Source organism: Colius striatus, chromosome W, assembly GCF_028858725.1.
Source record: "Colius striatus isolate bColStr4 chromosome W, bColStr4.1.hap1, whole genome shotgun sequence".
NCBI classification, from domain to species: domain Eukaryota; kingdom Metazoa; phylum Chordata; class Aves; order Coliiformes; family Coliidae; genus Colius; species Colius striatus.
This window is the reverse complement of record NC_084789.1, coordinates 26,419,984-26,437,676: the sequence shown is the minus strand read 5'-3', so window position 1 is coordinate 26,437,676 and position 17,693 is coordinate 26,419,984. Positions and strand designations below refer to the sequence as shown.

Sequence of the window (17,693 nt, the reverse complement as noted above, 5' to 3'; positions counted from 1 at the left end):
GACTGCTTGTAATTGCAAACAGGTATTCCTCTGCATTTTGCTCCTTTTAAAGAATGTATGCTAATATATGCTTCCATAATTTTAGCTGTGATTGAATTAGAAGAAAACTAATTAGAAGAAAACTAATTAGAAGAAAACCCTAGCTGCAAGTTTGTCTCATTCAGTGTACACAAATACCTGTCTATAATACTGGCATTTTCATTTATTGAGTGGTCTTTTTAAAAAATCAAAACAACAAAACCCCTTTTTTACAGCTATTCCTTTTTTTTCCAGGCAATAATAAATAGCACCCAATATGACATTTACTAAAACATCACAGAAGTTTGGCCAATGGGCAGACAGTAGGGCAAATACAGTCTATGGCTTGGGATTTTCATCTGGACATCACCTTTGAAAAGTAAGTATGATCAGCAACAACTATTTGACCAATCAAGCAGCTTAAGAGTATTTGATTAATGTTGGTTGTATCTTTGCTCAGTACTCATTATTGTTGTTTTTTAAAAACAGTGTACAAAAAATGTATCCATCCTTATAATGTAAAAAGAAAATATTGTTAGAACACACTGTTGCCTATGAATTTTCTTTTAAGAAGATTGAGGAAAGGAGGGAGGTTTAAGCTATCACAGGGTATGCTGTTAATGCTTTCTAGATATTCAATTGTTAGGTTTTGTTAAGTTTCTCTTCTTTAAAGTTGTTGTTCCATTACAGTTTTTCATGATAGAATTTAAAGGAGTAGACTATGTAGTGTTTCTTCTGTATTTAAATTTCCTAGAAAAAAAAAACACTTCAGATGCATTTTTTGTCTTTTAAGCCACATTTACTTTTACTTTTCTGCTGTATAGTGCATCAAATTACAGATATTTCAACATGTGCAGACTTAAAGTAAAGCTAATGTGAAAAATATTCAATATAAAAGAAAACTACATTTCCTTGTTGGAATGCAAAATATGAAAAGTTTACTAAAGAAATTCAGCACCGCATGAAGTATTTTTTCTGGTCTACTTCTGCAGGAGGGAAGTCCACCTAAATCCAAGGAAAACAGTGACTCCTTTTTCTCAAAGTGATGGTATGGTTCCTGTGAGCACCCTTTCTACAATCCCTATTGTTATTGATACTACTGTGGTAGATTAGTCCAGAAACCTGTAAAAGTCAGTTGTTTTGCTCCAGATGAGGAATTCAATTTTCAGTTTAAAAATATGTTTCTACAATAAGCAGAGAATTATTGTCTTTGAAATATAAAGAATATCTGGAAACCCAAATGCAATAACAAGGAATGTATAATAAATGTTTCTTGACACCCCAGCTGTGTCTTGAGTGTATTTACAATCCTCACCAATCTTCCATTATCTTCCCACATTCCACTCCCTTGCTCAAGAGGCCACTTTTACTAGCATTGGCAAAATTGGAGGTATCCATTTGGGTTTGTGGGGTGTAGGAAATAATTCCAAGAGGCATGCAATAAACACATATAGAAAGAAGAAATTAATATATCTCTACAATAATACTTTGAATAAGGTGTCCCATACATCCTGCGAGGGAATTAAACTGGTCAACCAGCCAAGCACCATCAGTAGATTGTTTCTTGTGAGGTTTTAAGTGCTGGAGAAGTTGAACGTTGTCCTCTACACTGGCTGATTAATCAGTTGCATTGAAGTAATTCATGCAGTCAGAATTGAGTGTTCATGGTGTCAAAGGATGAAATAGTTCATAGTTAATCAAATTTTTGATGTTCATAGGTGTACAGCCATCACCTTTGTAGAAGAAAAGAAAAACAATCAAAGCAATGAGAAATAGTAATAATTAATATAGTATAATCCTGTAATTCAGCTACTGGGGTTGGCACACCAATGAAACACTTTAAAAGATCTAAAATTCCTTCAATATAAAAGGCAGATGAGCTACTTACAATGGAGACTGACTTAAATATTGCCATAGTGGTCTTGCAGAAATACGTGTAGTGTATGTGTGTGTAACACAGACTACAAAGCACAACAAGCCAACCTATGATAAAAGAGGAAAACAGGAGTATCATCTTCTTTTAGTAATATATACACTGTTGCTCCAGCTACTTCAGATAATATTAGTCTGGGTTTGGTAACCTGATGTGAGGTAATTGCCCACAGACATTGGAGAGCTGTGACTTCACTTTATCAGATTGGACTTAAGTTTGACATTGGGTTCACAATATCAGCAATACTGTTCCGATAAGGTCTCCTCTAGATCAGACACAGGTGTTTGTCAAAGATATCTAAAATACAAGAACTTGAGAATCTGATATCAGCAAAGGATGTAAAATAAGAGAAGTTGGGGTACAGAATCAAAATACATTCTCAGCATCTACTATATGAATCTTCACATCTAGACTAATAGGTCCCAGTCCCACTGTGCAATCTGTACATGTAAATCATAGAATCATAGAATGATAGGGGTTGGAATGGACCTTAAATTATTCAATTTCCCCTCTAGTTTCTGTATATGTTGTGTTTTCATCAGTAAACCAGGCATCTGGACCAGGTACTAACGAATAAGGAGGGCCTGGTTAGGGATGTGAAGGTTGGAGGCAACCTTGGCTGCAGCGACCACAAGATGTTAGAGTTCAAGATCCTGTGTGGAAGAGGCAGGACACAAAGCAGGACCGTGACCCTGGATTTCAGACAACCCGACTTTGGCCTCTTCAAAGATCTACTTGGACGAATCTCATGGGATATGATTCTAGAAGTTAGAAGTGTCCATGAGAGCTGGTCAATCTTAAAGCACCACTTCCTCCAAGCCCAGGATCAGTGTGTCCCAATGCACAAGAAAGGAGGAAAAGGAGGTAGGAGGCCTCCATGGATGAGCAAGGATCTGCTGAAACAACTCAGGAAGAAAGCAGCCATCTATGAGAGGTGGAAACAGGGGCTGGCTTCTTGGGAAGAGTATAGGAACATTGTCAGGGCATGCAGGGGTGCAACTAGGAAGGCTAGAGTCCTTCTAGAATTAAATTTAGCCAGGGATGTTAAGGACAGTAATAAGGCATTTTTCAAGTACATCAGCAGCAGAAGGATGGCCAGGGGGAATGTGGGCCTGCTGCTAAACACAGAAGGTGCCCTGGTGACCGAGGATGAAGAGAAGGTCGAAGTACTGAATGCCTTCTTTGCTTCAGTCTTTACGGCCAAGACTGACCCTGGGGAAGCCCAGTCCGACAAGGATAATAGGATGGTCAGGACAGCAGAGGTCTTGCCCTGGGTGCAAGAGGAAGAGATTAAAGACTTGTTGGCCAAGCTCAAGGCTCATAAATCAAGGGGTCCTGATGGGATGCATCCTAGAGTGCTGAGGGAGCTGGCTGATGTGATTGCTAAGCCTCTCTCCATCATTTTTGAACAATCATGGAGGACAGGTGAGGTGCCTGAGTTCTGGAGAAAGGCCAATGTCACTTCAAAAAGGGCAGGAAGGATGATCCAGGAAACTACAGGCCGGTCAGCCTCACCTCCATCCCTGGAAAAGTGATGGAACAACTCATCTTGAATGTTATCACTGAACATATGAAAGATAAGCTGGTTATCAGGGGGAGTCAACATGGCTTCAACAAAGGGAATCCTGTTTAACCAACCTGATAGCCTTCTATGAGTGCATAACCGGCTGACTAGATGAGAGGAGAGCAGTGGATGTCATCTTGCTTGACTTCAGCAAGGCTTTTGACACTGTCTCCCATAACATCCTCATCAGAAAACTCAAGCAGTGTGGCTTGGATGAGTGGACAGTGAGATGGATCGAGATCTGGCTGAATGACAGAGCCCAGAGGGTGGTGATGAATGGCACAGAAATGAGTTGGAGGCCTGTGGCCAGTGGAGTTCCACAGGGATCGATTCTGGGGCCAGTCTTGTTCAATATCTTCATCAACAACCTGGATGAGGGGACAGAGTGTACCCTCAGCAAGTTCCCTGATAACCCCAAACTGGGAGGCCTGGCTGATTCCCCAGAAGGCTGTGCTGCCATTCAGAGGGATCTTGATGGGCTTGAAAGTTGGGCAGAGAAGAACCTCATGAGGTTCAATAAGGACAAGTGCAGAGTCCTGCATCTGGGAAGGAACAACCCCATGCACCAGTACAGGCTGGGGGTCGAACCGCTGAAGAGCAGCTCTGCAGAGAGAGATCTGGAAGTCCTGATTGATAATAAGCTAAACATGAGCCAGCAATGTGGCTCCTGGGATGCATCAAGAAGAGTGTGGCCAGCAGGTCAAGGGAGGTTCTGCTTCCCCTCTACTCTGCCCTGCTGAGGCCTCATTTGGAGTACTGTGTCCAGTTTGGAGCTCCTCAGCTCAAGAGGGACAGAGAACTTGTGGAGAGAGTCCAGCGCAGGACCACCAAGATGATCAGGGGACTGGAGCATCTTTCATATGAGGAAAGACTGCGGGAACTGGGTCTTTTAGTCTAGAAAAGAGGAGATTGAGGGGACATCTTATTACCATTTACAAATATCTAAAGGGCAGGTGTCAGGATGTTAGGACATTCCTTTTTTGCTATTCTATCTAGCAACAGGACGAGGGATAATGGGCTGAAGCTGGAACACAAAAAGTTCCACTTAAATATAAGAAAAAACTATTTTACTGTGAGGGTGACGGAGCAGTGGAACAGGCTGCCCAGAGGGGTTATGGAGTCTCCTTCCTTGGAGGTCTTCAAGTCCTCCCTGGACATGTTCCTATGCGACCTGGTCTAGGTGAACCTGCTTCTGCTGGGCGGTTGGACCAGATGATCTCTAAAGGTCCCTTCCAACTCCTACCATTGTATGATTCTATGATCTTCTTTGTATTCTTCTATTAACTTGTCATAAGGGGAAGCCTGTTCTACAGGAGATACAGGGATATCTCCAAGGGGATGAGTTTCCCCTAGTATGGGCATAAAAGTTCTACAATACCCTAGATATCTCAGAAATTTCTGTAACTGTTTCACTGTAGTTTGTACAGGAAATCTCTGGACTGTTTGCTGAACCTTACTTGGTATTTCTCTGCTCTGTCCATGCCAAAATAATCCCCCTAATAATTGTAATAGGGCCCTGTATTTTCTTTGTATCAATAGTCCAGCTTTGATCTTGTAAGTGGGTTGTCACTGATTCAGCAGCTTTTCAGTTTCTGATATTGAGTCTGACATAATTAATAGATCATCAATATAATGGTAAACAATGACAGTATCAAACCATAGTGCTATATCAGCTGCTATCATTTGGTGGCAAATGGAGGGACTGTGTTTTTAGCCATAAGGCAATACATGGACTATTTATTGCTTTTGTTGCCAGGTAAAGGCAAACTGGTCTTGGCTTTCTGAAGCAATTCTAGAAGAGACAGGATTAGCAAGATCTATCACCCCCTTCCAAGGCTGTAAATTTTTTTCTGATTTTTTTTTCTCAAAGAGTTACTATGTCTGGTACCACAGCTACAAGGTGGGGGAGAGAGGTAACTTTATTCAGTTCTCTATAATCTGCAGTCATTCTCCAAGTGTAATCCCTGATTCTTGAGATGCCTGAATGATTTGGGCAATTTCCTCCTCCCTCTCCCCCCCAATTCATATTGATTTACAGTTACTATAGATCGAATGGCAAATGCTGCTTGCAAACTCCATTTAAAGTTTCAACCCTATGTCCTGTCAACACATCAGTACTCAAAACACTTGCCTTAATTGGGGCAATTAACACCATAGTGGTAAATAGCAAAGCATTTCCTATCTTTAAGGCAATCTCAGCTTGGAGAGTGGGGGTCAAATTTCCCTCCAATCCACATCTGTGATGCAGATTTTCTATTATAGATATCACTATGCAATACAGTAACATCACCTCCAGTATCTAGGAGAGCTAATACATGTAAAATCCCACTAGCCTGCCACTCCGCGGTTAAAGGAACACAGGGGTGTCTGTCCCACTCACAGCAAGGGGCTACTGTGGGGAGAATTTTGAGGGACCTGCCAAACATTTGTTTCTGTTGCTTTGGCATTTGCAATGTAGCATCATGCATTGAGGTGGCAGATGAGGTGGAAAGTGGGCATGGAATTGGTGGTGCGGATAGGGGTGGTTGTTTTTTTCATAGAAAAGCTAACTTCTGCCCTTGACAAAACATTTCTGATGTTGTGATCCCCTTCTATTTCTGATCGTGGGATATCATTCCACATTTGTTTCCTTATCACCTGCTATGTAAATTCTCTTAGTTTTGTCATCTTTCTTCCTTTCACCACATTGTGGTGGTTTAGCCCTAGCTGGGTGCCAGTTGTTCTATCACTTCCCCTCCTAAACTGGACAGAGGAGAAAGAAATATAATGAGATGTTTGTGAGTCAAGCAATTACCATCACAGGCAAAACAGACTCAACTTGGGGAGAAAAAAGGTTTGATTTATTAATGAACAAACAAATCTGACCAGGGAAATGAGAAATAAAACTGAATCTTAAAATAACCTCCCCCCAACCCTCCTTCCCAGGACTCTCCTTCTTCCCCCAGCGGTGCAGGGGATTGGGGTATGGTCTGTTCATTACAGATGGACTTTGTCGCTGCTTCTTCTCGGGGGAAGGCCTCTTCATACTTCCCAGTGCTACAGTGTGGGATCCCTCCCACTAGAGATAGTCCTCTACAAAATCCTCCAATGTGGGTCCTTTCCATGGGCTACAGTTCTTCATGAACTGCTCCAGCATGGGGCCTTCCCACAGGGGCAGTTCTTCACACACTGCCCCAGTGTTGGTCATCCACCAGGAGAATAGTCCTTCAGGTACAGACTGCCCCAATATGGGTCCCTTACAAGATCACAAGTCCTGACAGCAAACCTGCTCTCTGGCCTGGACTCCCAGGTCCTGCTAGGAACTTGCTCCAACACAGGCTTCCCACAGAGATACAGCCTCCTGCAGACATCCACCCACTCTGGCATGGGGTCCTTCACAGGCTGTGAGTGGATTTCTGCTCCCTCGTGGTCCTCCATGGACTGCAGTGGGACAGCCTGCCTCACCATGGTCTTCACCACAGGTCACAGGGGAATCTTTCTTCCAAGGCCTAAGCACCTCCTCCCCCTCCTTCTCCACTGACCTTGGTGTCTGCGGAGATGCTGTTTTCACATTCTCACTCCCTTCTGCTGCTGCTGCAGTTTAGCATCTGCCCAGCAACTTCTTCCCCTTCTCAGATACTTTATTCACAGAGGCTTTATCTCAGTCACTAATTGGCCAAGTCTTGGTAAGCTGCGGGTCCATCTTTGAGTCTAAGGATTCATTCTGAATATTTCCATCTTGTTCCTCAGGATCCCATGACTGTTTTGCAGTGAGGGCACAAACTTGGGAAACTGAAACCTTACTTTATCCATATTCGTCTCTGCATATTAGCAATACACACTACCAACTGCTCTGCATTAACTTGCAACTCATAGCAATGCTCTGCTTAAACAGTAATCACTTCTTGCATGAACATCTTTGCATCTTGCAAATTCCCAATCTCCTTTTCCAATTCTCTCATTTTACTCTATAATGCAACAACTTCATGATGAAGAGCTCTAAGACTGATAGCTAACAACCATCACAATCTCCCCGCTAATTTGCAAGAAGAATCCCATGCTGCTTTCCATAGCATCTTGTGCATAGCCATTTCAATTGCCTGGGGGGGGTAACCACAGCCCCATCTTCTCTTTCAGGCCATGCTTCTGGTGCAGAAAATTTAGCCAGGAAAAAAGCCACAGGAGTCCAGTTCTCAGTATTGGGACACTCCAGAATATAGGGAGTCGCCATCCCAGCCTCCCCAGTCCCCAACTTTTTTCCAAACCATGGCATGGCTGTTCCCGGATCCTGTCAACTATGCCAAATGTGTGAACCAATACAGGCAGGACACAGGAATAAACACAAAATCATGGATGAAATGCCAAGAGCAAATTTATTCTTGTTACCTCACAATCCAGGGGCTCTCCAAAACTGCACCTGGGCAGAGGCACGTAACCGGGGATGTAGCACCGCCAGAGCTCAGTCCTGATAGCAGCAGAGCAGAAAAGCAAAGACTGAACCATAATATTTACAAATATCTAAATGGTGGATGTCAGGAGGTTGGGGCATCACTTTTTTTCTATTGTATCCAGTGACAGGACAAGGGGTAATGGGATGAAGCTGGAACACAAAAAGTTCCATTTAAACATAAGAAAAAAGTATTTTACTGTGAGGATGACAGAGCACTGGAACAGACTGCCCAAGGAGGTTTTGGAGTCTCCTTCTCTGGACGCCTTCCTATCTGACCTGATCTTGGTGGATCTGCTTTGGCAGGGGGGTTGGACTAGATGATCTTAAGAGGTCCCTTCTAACCCTTACCATTTTATGATTCTATGATTTGAACCTGCTGCTTTTCTCCTATAAATCAGGGATAGTTTTTTAGGTGTAATTTTCCATGGTGCTTCCCACAGCAAGACAGGAATCTCTAGGAATGTCTGATAGGTGCCTCTGAGTCTGTTACAGGCCTGTGTTATCTAAACAAGGATGTTCGACTTGCAAAGCACACAGGGCTAAGGAACAATTAGCATCATTGATAGATATGTCAGGTCAAGGTCATTTGAGCATATTTTCCATCCTCCTTGCATGTTCCCACACAGGCCCATTTGAAAAAGTAATTGACACTCTCCAAGGATAAGCATGGGCTTCTCGGAAAACCATTAAAGAGAGAACCAGTACAGCTGCTTTATTTAGACAGTGTGAAACACTTGTAAGATTTCTTCCTTTCATAATCTGATAGCTTTCCTTTCTACAAAGCAATACAAATTCAGGAAATTCTAAATTATATTAATATTGAACATACGCATGTGCATTTGTGCACATAATTGTTTCAGTGAACTTAAAAACTCTAGTTTTAAATTAGTGTGTATGTCCTGGAAGCACTTGTTTACCAACATGGTAATAGCTTTTGTTATTATTTCAAAGGATTTAGCATAAATCCTAATTTAGTTTACCTTTCATATACTAGTTTGCTTTTCTTAATCATGGAATGCTTCTTTGGAGACAATATATCATGCTGCAGTCATGAATAGCCTTTGCTTGCCTGTCTTTCAACACTAGGTTGTCCCTGTCAGTGAAAATATTTTGATTGTTTTCATCTGTCCTTTCATAGAATCATAGAATGGTAGGGGTAAGAAGAGAGCTTTAGAGATCATCTAGTCCAACCTCCTGCTTTCCTTCACTTTTTCCTTGCTCTCCTTAAGTGATACTTACATCCTTCTTAATTACAGTTGTTTCAATCCCATTCTTTCACTGCCTTCAAAATGATGTCTAAGAGTTTTCAGTATGCCCTGTCTTGAAACTTTATATTTTTGTTAAAAAATAATCTGAAAAGCTACAGTAGATTGTGGTAGGCGTCCAGGTTGTAACGTGAGAGGTGGAAGGTACAGAAGAGGTGGGCACGGGGTGGAGTGAGAGGAGGTGCTGGTGGTAGCAGATATAAGCACATGGTGTAAACAATTAGTTGGAATAAAGTATCATCAATGCTGAGTGTGTGGTGATCCTTGTCCCTTCAGCGGGGGGGGCTGAGTAATCCGTGCGGGCGGCCTGGTGGTGTTGCCAGTGGCGGCAACAGTAGATATTTTGTCTTAAGTACATATTTGATTAGCAGTTACTCAGATTGCTGTCAGTCATAAAAAAACAGATCTTTTGAGAAAAATGCCAAGTTACATACATTTTTAGAAGTTTATGGTGCTGAATCTTCAGGACCTTTTGAGTAAACTGTTTCTCTTATATATTATCTTAATTAAAAAATTGTGATTTTCATGTGAATTAAAATTGCCGATCATTGCTACTAATGTTTATAAAGGTGAAACTTTTTGTATCATTGCAAAATTAGCAAACATATTTGAACGATGGAAAATAAACTTTTTTTTACAGTATATTCAGTCACTGGAGTTGGTAAACATATTGGTCTTGGAATCAGAAAAGTTGAATTAAAAACCCTGGATCTGCTGTGCAGCTCCAGAGAAATCACATCTATTTTCTCTTTCTTGTCTTATGTCTCTGCTCAGATTACTAACTCCCTCTTCTGTGCACTGGCTTTTTAATCACGTTTACCGGAGTGGTCTTAGGTACACCTAGCAGTGTAAGACATGGAATCTAATTTACAACTTAAGATACCACTAGATATTAGTATTAGTGCTAACAAATAAACTGTACTCATGGAATTGTTCAGAAACAGGTTGCTTCTAGAAGTTACTTTAAAAATTTATATTGGAACTTCTTTTCTGTACTTTGTCCCTAAGTGAACAGTCCTCTTGTTTTGCAGTAGTGTCTCTAGGCCCCAATGAAATATTTCAAGTTCCAGAGAGCAAATGACAGTCTGCAAACAAAAAAGACATAATCTAATCTGTGACTGATATCAACAAATTAATGAAGCATATAATCAGAGCAGAGATAATAAAAGTCATGTTATGTCTTCTAATAAACTGGTTATTCTCTGTGGTGATTTAACTCTGGTTGGGTGCCAGGTGCCCACCAAGTTGTTCTATCACTCTCCCTCCTAAACTGGACAGGGGAGAGAGAAATAAAATGAAAGTTTCTCAAGTCGAAATAAGGAGAGGGAGATCACTCAGCAATTACTGACATGGGCAAAACAGACTCAATTTGGGGATAAATGGTTTATTTTATTAAGAATCAATCAAAACAGATTAGGAAAATGAGAAATAAAAACTAAACCTTATAACACCACCCCCAAGCCTTCTTCTTCCTGAGTTTCTATTTCCTTTCCTTCCCGAGTGGTGCAGGGGAACAGGGAATGGGGTTTACAGTCAGTTCAATACAGATACACTTTGCTGCTGATTCCTCTCAGGGGGAGGACTCCTCACACTTCCCACTGCTACAGTGTGGGGTCCCTCCCACAGGAGATAGTCCTCCATGAACTTCTCCAATGTGGGTCCTTCCCACTCTTTACAAACTGCCCCAACTTGGGTCTCATCCATGGGGGAAACAGTCCTTCATGAAATAACTGCTTCAGTGAGGGTCTCCCATGGGATCACAAGTCTTGCCAACAAACCTGCTCTCTGGCATGGGCTCTTCTCTCCATGGGTTCTCAGGTCCTGTCAGGAACTTGCTCCAATGCAGGTTTCCCACAGAGTCACAGCCTCCCTCTGGCATCCACTCGCTCCAGCGTAGGGTCCTTCGTGGGCTGCAAGTGGATCTCTGCTCCCCTGTGGACCTCCATGGGTTGCAGGGTGACAGCCTGCCTTACCATGGTCTTCACCACAGTTCACAGGGGAATCTCTCTTCCAGTGCCTGGGCACCTCCTCCCTCTCCTTATCCACTGACCTTGGTGTGTGCAGAAATATTGTTCTCACATTGTCACTCTCATCCGCTGTTGCAGTTTAGCAACTGTGCAGCAACTTCTTCCCCTTCTCAAATATGTTATTCACAGAGGCATTACCTCAATTGCTATTTGGTTCAGCCTTGGTCAGTGGCAGGTCCCCTATCAAATACAGAGGAAGCTTCTAGCAGCTCTTTTTTAAAGAAGCCACCACTGTAGCCCCTGTACTACCAAAACCTGGCCACACAAATCAAATACGTTCTGAGATCATTGTTTGCTTAGCTATGTCACTCTAAACAAGCAGATGATTTCCAAAGCATAAATCAAGTGTTTGACTTTTGGACTATTTGTCTTTGGTTCATATGTCTTTGTCCTCCTAAACTGATTACTAGGGTAGAGTGAAACAGCAGTTATCTCTTTCTGGATGATTATTGTGACTGTGAGAATTAGTGGAGCAAGACTATCCAGTATAAAAATAAAGCCACTTTAATCAACTTCCCATGCAAACAGAAGAAAATTAATTAAATATTTATTTGTCTTCATTAGTCCTTTTCTCAATGTGTCAGACCACAAATTCACCTCATGATTATTCCATCAGGTGTCAGGCAGAAGTCAGTGATACCTAAAAGATGATTTCTAGGTTGAAGAATATTCCTTTCATAGGAATATCAGGATTTCCTAGCCTAGTTCCTCTTGCTGCTGTAGTAAGAGGAACAGAATGTCCCATGATATTCAGAGAAAACTGAGGTTAATTTCTCAACCAGAATATAAATCTCTGCTTTTGATAGTATCCTGCTGTATGGGAAGGAATACTCCTTGTCAGGATGGCTGTCTGGCTTATGCCTTTGAATCGGTTGGCCTGATTTATTCCAAATAACTTAAAATATGCTAAATGCCAAAAGGACCATCACAGGTACTTATGAGATTCTCTTGTAGTGTCTCTCCATATTTTTTCCATTTTTTCCTTAAATTATTAATCTTCCAAAGAACCTTTTCTTTCATACCACGAGAACTTTGTTATTTAGGAATTTTATCAAGAGACTGCCTCAAGGAATTCTAGTAAATTTGTGAAAATTTCCTCTACATTACCTTTTTGTGTTTTTCTTAGGATGTTATGTATTTATCTGTGTGTTCATTATTTTTTTTTTAATAGTTTCTACTACTGTGATACAGGAGATCATATTTACTGCCTTGTATGTCTTCAGGCATTCTAAACCTCAGCAGCCTGTTTTCTCACTTACCAGTCCTCTGTTCCTAAAACTGATTTAAGTAATAGGCTAGCCATCAGATTTTGAGGTCTATCTACAACTCTCAAATGGGTATAATCTAGTTCTGGTGATCTGTTGCCAATTTTATCATCTGTTCTGAGACCTTTTTTGATGCTGAATTAGAGTTTTGGAATGGTATATTTTATCTCCTTCTATACTAAAGAAACATATGATTTTAAATAACCTGACAACTGAAATATAGGAGACCAGTGGAGAGAAATAATACATCCTCAAATGCTAATAGTCTACCAGAAGTAGTTAAAAGACAGTAAGGTTTATTTAGATCTTAGACAGTGAGTAAAGTTCCAATTGAAAATAGTTGAAGAGATTGTGTCACACAAAGGTAGCCTTCATCTCTTTGAAGTACACACAGTGCAAAATAATTTATTTCTATGCTGCTGATGGAAATATTTAGAAGCTATTGGTAAAGTTTCCAATGCTTTTGCAGAATCATTTCAGTCTTATATATGTTCTATATAAAAGCAGTAGCAAGCAAAAATGAATGTTTGGCTACTATATCAATTAGTGTAACATCAAGTTGAGATCTGTGAAGTCAATTTTTTTCTCATGTCAGACAATCTAGTCCCTATTCATAGCATCATAGAATGGTAGGGGTTGGAAGGGACCTTTAGGGATCATCTAGCCCCTGTAGAAGCAGGTTCACCTAGATCAGGTCGCATAGGAACATGTCCAGGTGGATCTTGAAGACCTACAAGGAAGGAGACTCCACAACCCCTCTGGGCAGCAAGGAGAAAAAAATTAAAATTCTATTGACAGAATTTAACTTTGTAAAATATTAAGTACGGCATTCTGTTCTGCATGTAATATAGCTACTTCACAGCTACTCTTTCTCTTTTTCCTTTCTTTTTTAAACATATGTACCTTCAGTTTGCGGAAAAATTTCAGGAATTCAAACAAGCTGCACAACTAGCAAAGGAAAAATCCCAAGAAAAGATGGAGTTAACAAGTACACCCTCTCAAGTAAGTCTTATTGTCTGACTCAAGCCTAGTACTTCATAGTCTGTGCTACTCATCGTATATTATACACATTTTATTAAAAATTAACAGAATACTTCAGTTTCCCTGAATCCTCTCACCAATCAGCTAGAAGTTCCAAGAAGTATAAGAATGCATTTAATATACATTGCAAAAGTGTCAAAGGGGCTTACTTTAATATAAAATTTGCTGATTATTTCTTCTCATCCCTTTCTTTGGACTTTCTCCAGAAAATATGCTATGAGTAAAGATGGTGAGCAGTTACGTAAGTAAATCTATACTAAAGATCTTTTGTGTTTTCTCTTATTGTATCACTGAAACTTCAGGTGATGCACTGTAAAGGACTTTATAAAAGAATCATCACAAAAGAAATTGAAGTTAAAACAGCAAACTATTTTTATTTCCTCCTATTAAAGTATTCACTTGTGAAATGTGTTGAAGTAAGATGATATTGACTGTGGGTTCTGGGGTTTTATTGCAGTTAGTTATATTGCAAAAGAAGATTTTATAAATATATCTCAAAACATTAACTGGAAAATAACTGGCCTAACAGGAAAATAAATTACTAAAGGGATATTTACATTAGTCATGCCTAAAATTAGTTTACTTGAAAATGGATACTTTGAATTTACTTTGAAAAAAGAAATTGCATGAGGCCTTTATGCCCTTACCCTCCTGTGTTTCTGGCTGTGTGTATAGCTATTTGCTCTATTTTAAGAGCAAATTCTCACAGAGAAATTCTCCTTCGTTAAGAGCTTGTTCCTGCAGGTTCCTACTGTTGCAGATACACGATTATTTTAGTTACCACCACCATAATAACTAGTTAAACACTTGGTAATCACTTGGTAATAGTTTAATCAATTAGCTAAGCACTTGCAAATAGCTCAATCACCTAATGAATAAGTAAGTATTCATCTGAATCATATAAGGACCAAACTGCAAGAGTTACATACCACACCTGATAAGGACCTGTTAAGACAAGACCCTGGTATATGTATTTGTTAGGTTACCTTAGCTGTTACTAAAACAAAGAGACTGATATCATTTTTTAACCAATCACTATGATATTGTAAATTTTATAATAGTTAGGAACCAATCAAGGTAAAGGGCAAATTAAGAGATGGACATTTTATGCATGCTTTTGTTGGCAAATGTAGTTCTTTGTTTGAAGTGTATAAAAACCTTGAAAATGGTAACTAACAACAAAGCAGGATTGGAGGAGCTATCCCCCCCCCCCCAAATTGGGGATCTGTCAACACGACTGCTACAGTAGTCAGTTGCAATGCAAGAACTTGCTCTGAAACAGTAGGGATGGAGTCTATTAGTAAGGGCTGAGCCAAAGACTGTTTGGAATGCACATCTGGTTTGTTTTTAACATTGTCCTTGATGGTATCATGCAACAAAGAACAGTTAAAAGCTGTTACACTTTTATCAGGTAAGCCTTTTCTCCCAGGAATAGAGGGAGGCAAGAGCAATGTGGAGGTTGCTGACACAGTGGCAGCAGAGTGATCACTTTTAAGTTGCAGTGTGGACTCCTTTATAAGTCTCCAAAATCCTCACGGGTATTAACCTGATATGCTGTCATAGCTTCAAAAGGAACCCTCTGTTTTCCTGCCCAAATTAATAAAGCTCTTATGACATTATCCTCAGACTGAACCCCCCCCCCTTTTTTTTCTAAAATACACATTATAATATTTAGGATAAAATGCTCTTCTTAAGAGATCTGTGCACCTATTTTTTTCCCAGCTGCTCACCTGCTCCTCGGGTGCCTTCAGTTTCTTCCTGGCCAGGGCTTATCGGCTCTCCTCACCACTTCAAATTGTTCAGCTGGGCTCCACTACCAGCGCTCGTCTTCTGCAGTCCTGGGGGTAAATGTTCTGGCTTGCCAAGATCACATCGGGGGCATCAGGTGTCATAGCAGCCAAGAATCACTTGTAGAGACAAGTTCAGTTCATGGTGCTGCAGATCCTTTATTGCCAAAGCTTCCCCCTAATATACCCTTATCTCCTGATCATGCAGTTTATTCTATGTTAATTGGGTAACAGTCTCAAAGCACATATCTATGCTAACATAATGATTGGCTAAGCTATACTGTTCACCCACCACTCTTGCTTCTTCTTTGGTATGCTTGCATCCTATTTTTATACCTCAGGTTTTTTTTGTCTTATCACTCCTTTCTCAGAGATGTTTATCTGTGTGCTTCAAGGGAAGAACTGTGTCTCAAGGTTAAAGCTGCCTGCAGCTCAATACTCTCCCACATATCCCCACAAGTAAAAAAATCATGTACAGGCAAGAGGCCTGCATGGATGAAAAAGGAGCTTCTGGAACAACTAAAATGGAAGAAGGAAGTCTATGGAATGTGGAAAAAGGGCCTGGTCACTTGGGAAGAGTATAGAAATGCTGTCAGAGTATGCAGGGATGAAACAAGGAAGACAAAAGCCCTCTTGGAATTAAACCCATCAAGGGATGAAAAGGAAAATAAGAATGGCTTCTTCAAATATATCAACAGCAAAATGAAGACCAGGGGGAATGTGTGTCTTGTGCTGAATGAGGTGGATACCCTGATGACAGAGGATACAGAGAAGGTAGAGATACTGAATGCTTTCTTTGCTTCAGTCTTTACTGAAGGCTGACTATCATGGTTTAAAGTAAGCTGGCAACAACCAAATCATACAGCTGATGACTCACTCCTCTCCACCTTGAGAAGATGGGGTGGAGAATCAGGAGAAAAAAGTATATACATGACTGAGCATGAAGTCAGCATGGTGTAGAATAGACTGGCCATGTCTCTCACAGCATGTGGTGAAAATTATCCCTGTCCCAGTCAAACTCAGGACATCAGCCCTCAGGAATCCCAGTCCCTGGAAGATAGTGAGAAAGTCTGGAGAAAGAAGGACCTTCCCTTGGTTGAGGAGGACTGGATCTATTAGGCAAGCTGGACACCCATAAATCCATGAGTCCTGATGAGATGCACCCATGAGTGCTGAGGGAGGTTGCTTATGTGATTACTAAGCTGCTCTCCATCATTTCCGAATGATAATGGAGGACTGGTGAGGTGCTTGAGGACTATAGGAAGGCTAATGCCTTCCAGTCATCAAAAAGGGCAAGGAGGACCCAGGAATTTACACCTTGAAGAGGTGGTGGGACACCTCATTCTGCATGTCACCTCTAAGTACATGAAGAAAAAAAGGATATCAGGGGGACTACACAAGTATTCACCAAGGGGAAATCCTGCTTGACTAACCCGATAACCTTCTATGATAGCATGACTGGCTAGCTAGATGAGGGGAGAGCAGTGGATGTCATCTATCGTGATTTCAGGAAGGTCTTTGACACCGTCTCCCATAACATTCCCATACGAAAGCTCAAGCAGTGTGGCTCCAATGAGTGGACAGTGAGGTGGATCAAGAACTGGCTGGTCCCTGGGAGAACAGTCCTTCAGGTACAGACTGCTACAACATAAGCGCCTTACAGGATCACAAGTCCTGACAGCAAACTTGCTCTCTGGCATGGACTCCTCTCTTCCCACAGGCTCCCAGGTCCTGCTCCAACACAGGCTTCCCACAGAGATACAGCCTCCTGCAGACATCCACCCACTGTGGTATGGGGTCCTCCATGGGCTGTGAGTGGATCTCTGCTCCCCCGTGGTCCTCCATGGACTGCAGGGGGACAGCCTGCCTCACCATGGTCTTCACCACAGGTCACAGGGGAATCTTTCTTCCAGGGCCTAAACACCTCCTCCCCCTCCTTCTCCACTGACCTTGGTGTCTGCGGAGATGCTGTTTTCACATTCTCACTCCCTTCTGCTGCTGCTGCAGTTTAGCATCTGCTCAGCAACTTCTTGCCCTTCTCAAATACGTTTTTCACAGAGGTTTTACCGCCATCACTAATTTGCCAGGCCTGGGTCAGGTGCGGGGTCCATCTTAGAATTGACTGGCCCTAGCCCTATCAACTACAGGGGAAGCTTCTGGCAGCTTTTTGTTTAAAGAAGCCACCTCTGTAGCTCCTCCCACTACCAAAAAACCTGGCCCAGGCAAAACCACTACACTGCATGTTGTGGTTCTCCACACAGAAGTTGGAGAAGTTTGTGGATGACTATCTTGCGTGGGAGTATAAGAAACAAAATAAGTTTTCTCGCGAAAAAGTCAGGTCAGACTCTGCAGTGAAGCACTTTT

General features: G+C 41.4%; 1 pseudogene; it reads left to right on the top strand.

The window, feature by feature from the left end:
* The first annotated feature begins 295 nt into the window (after window positions 1-295).
* LOC133628509 (homer protein homolog 1-like) overlaps window positions 296-17,693 on the top strand; it is a 175,229-nt pseudogene continuing 157,831 nt past the window's right edge.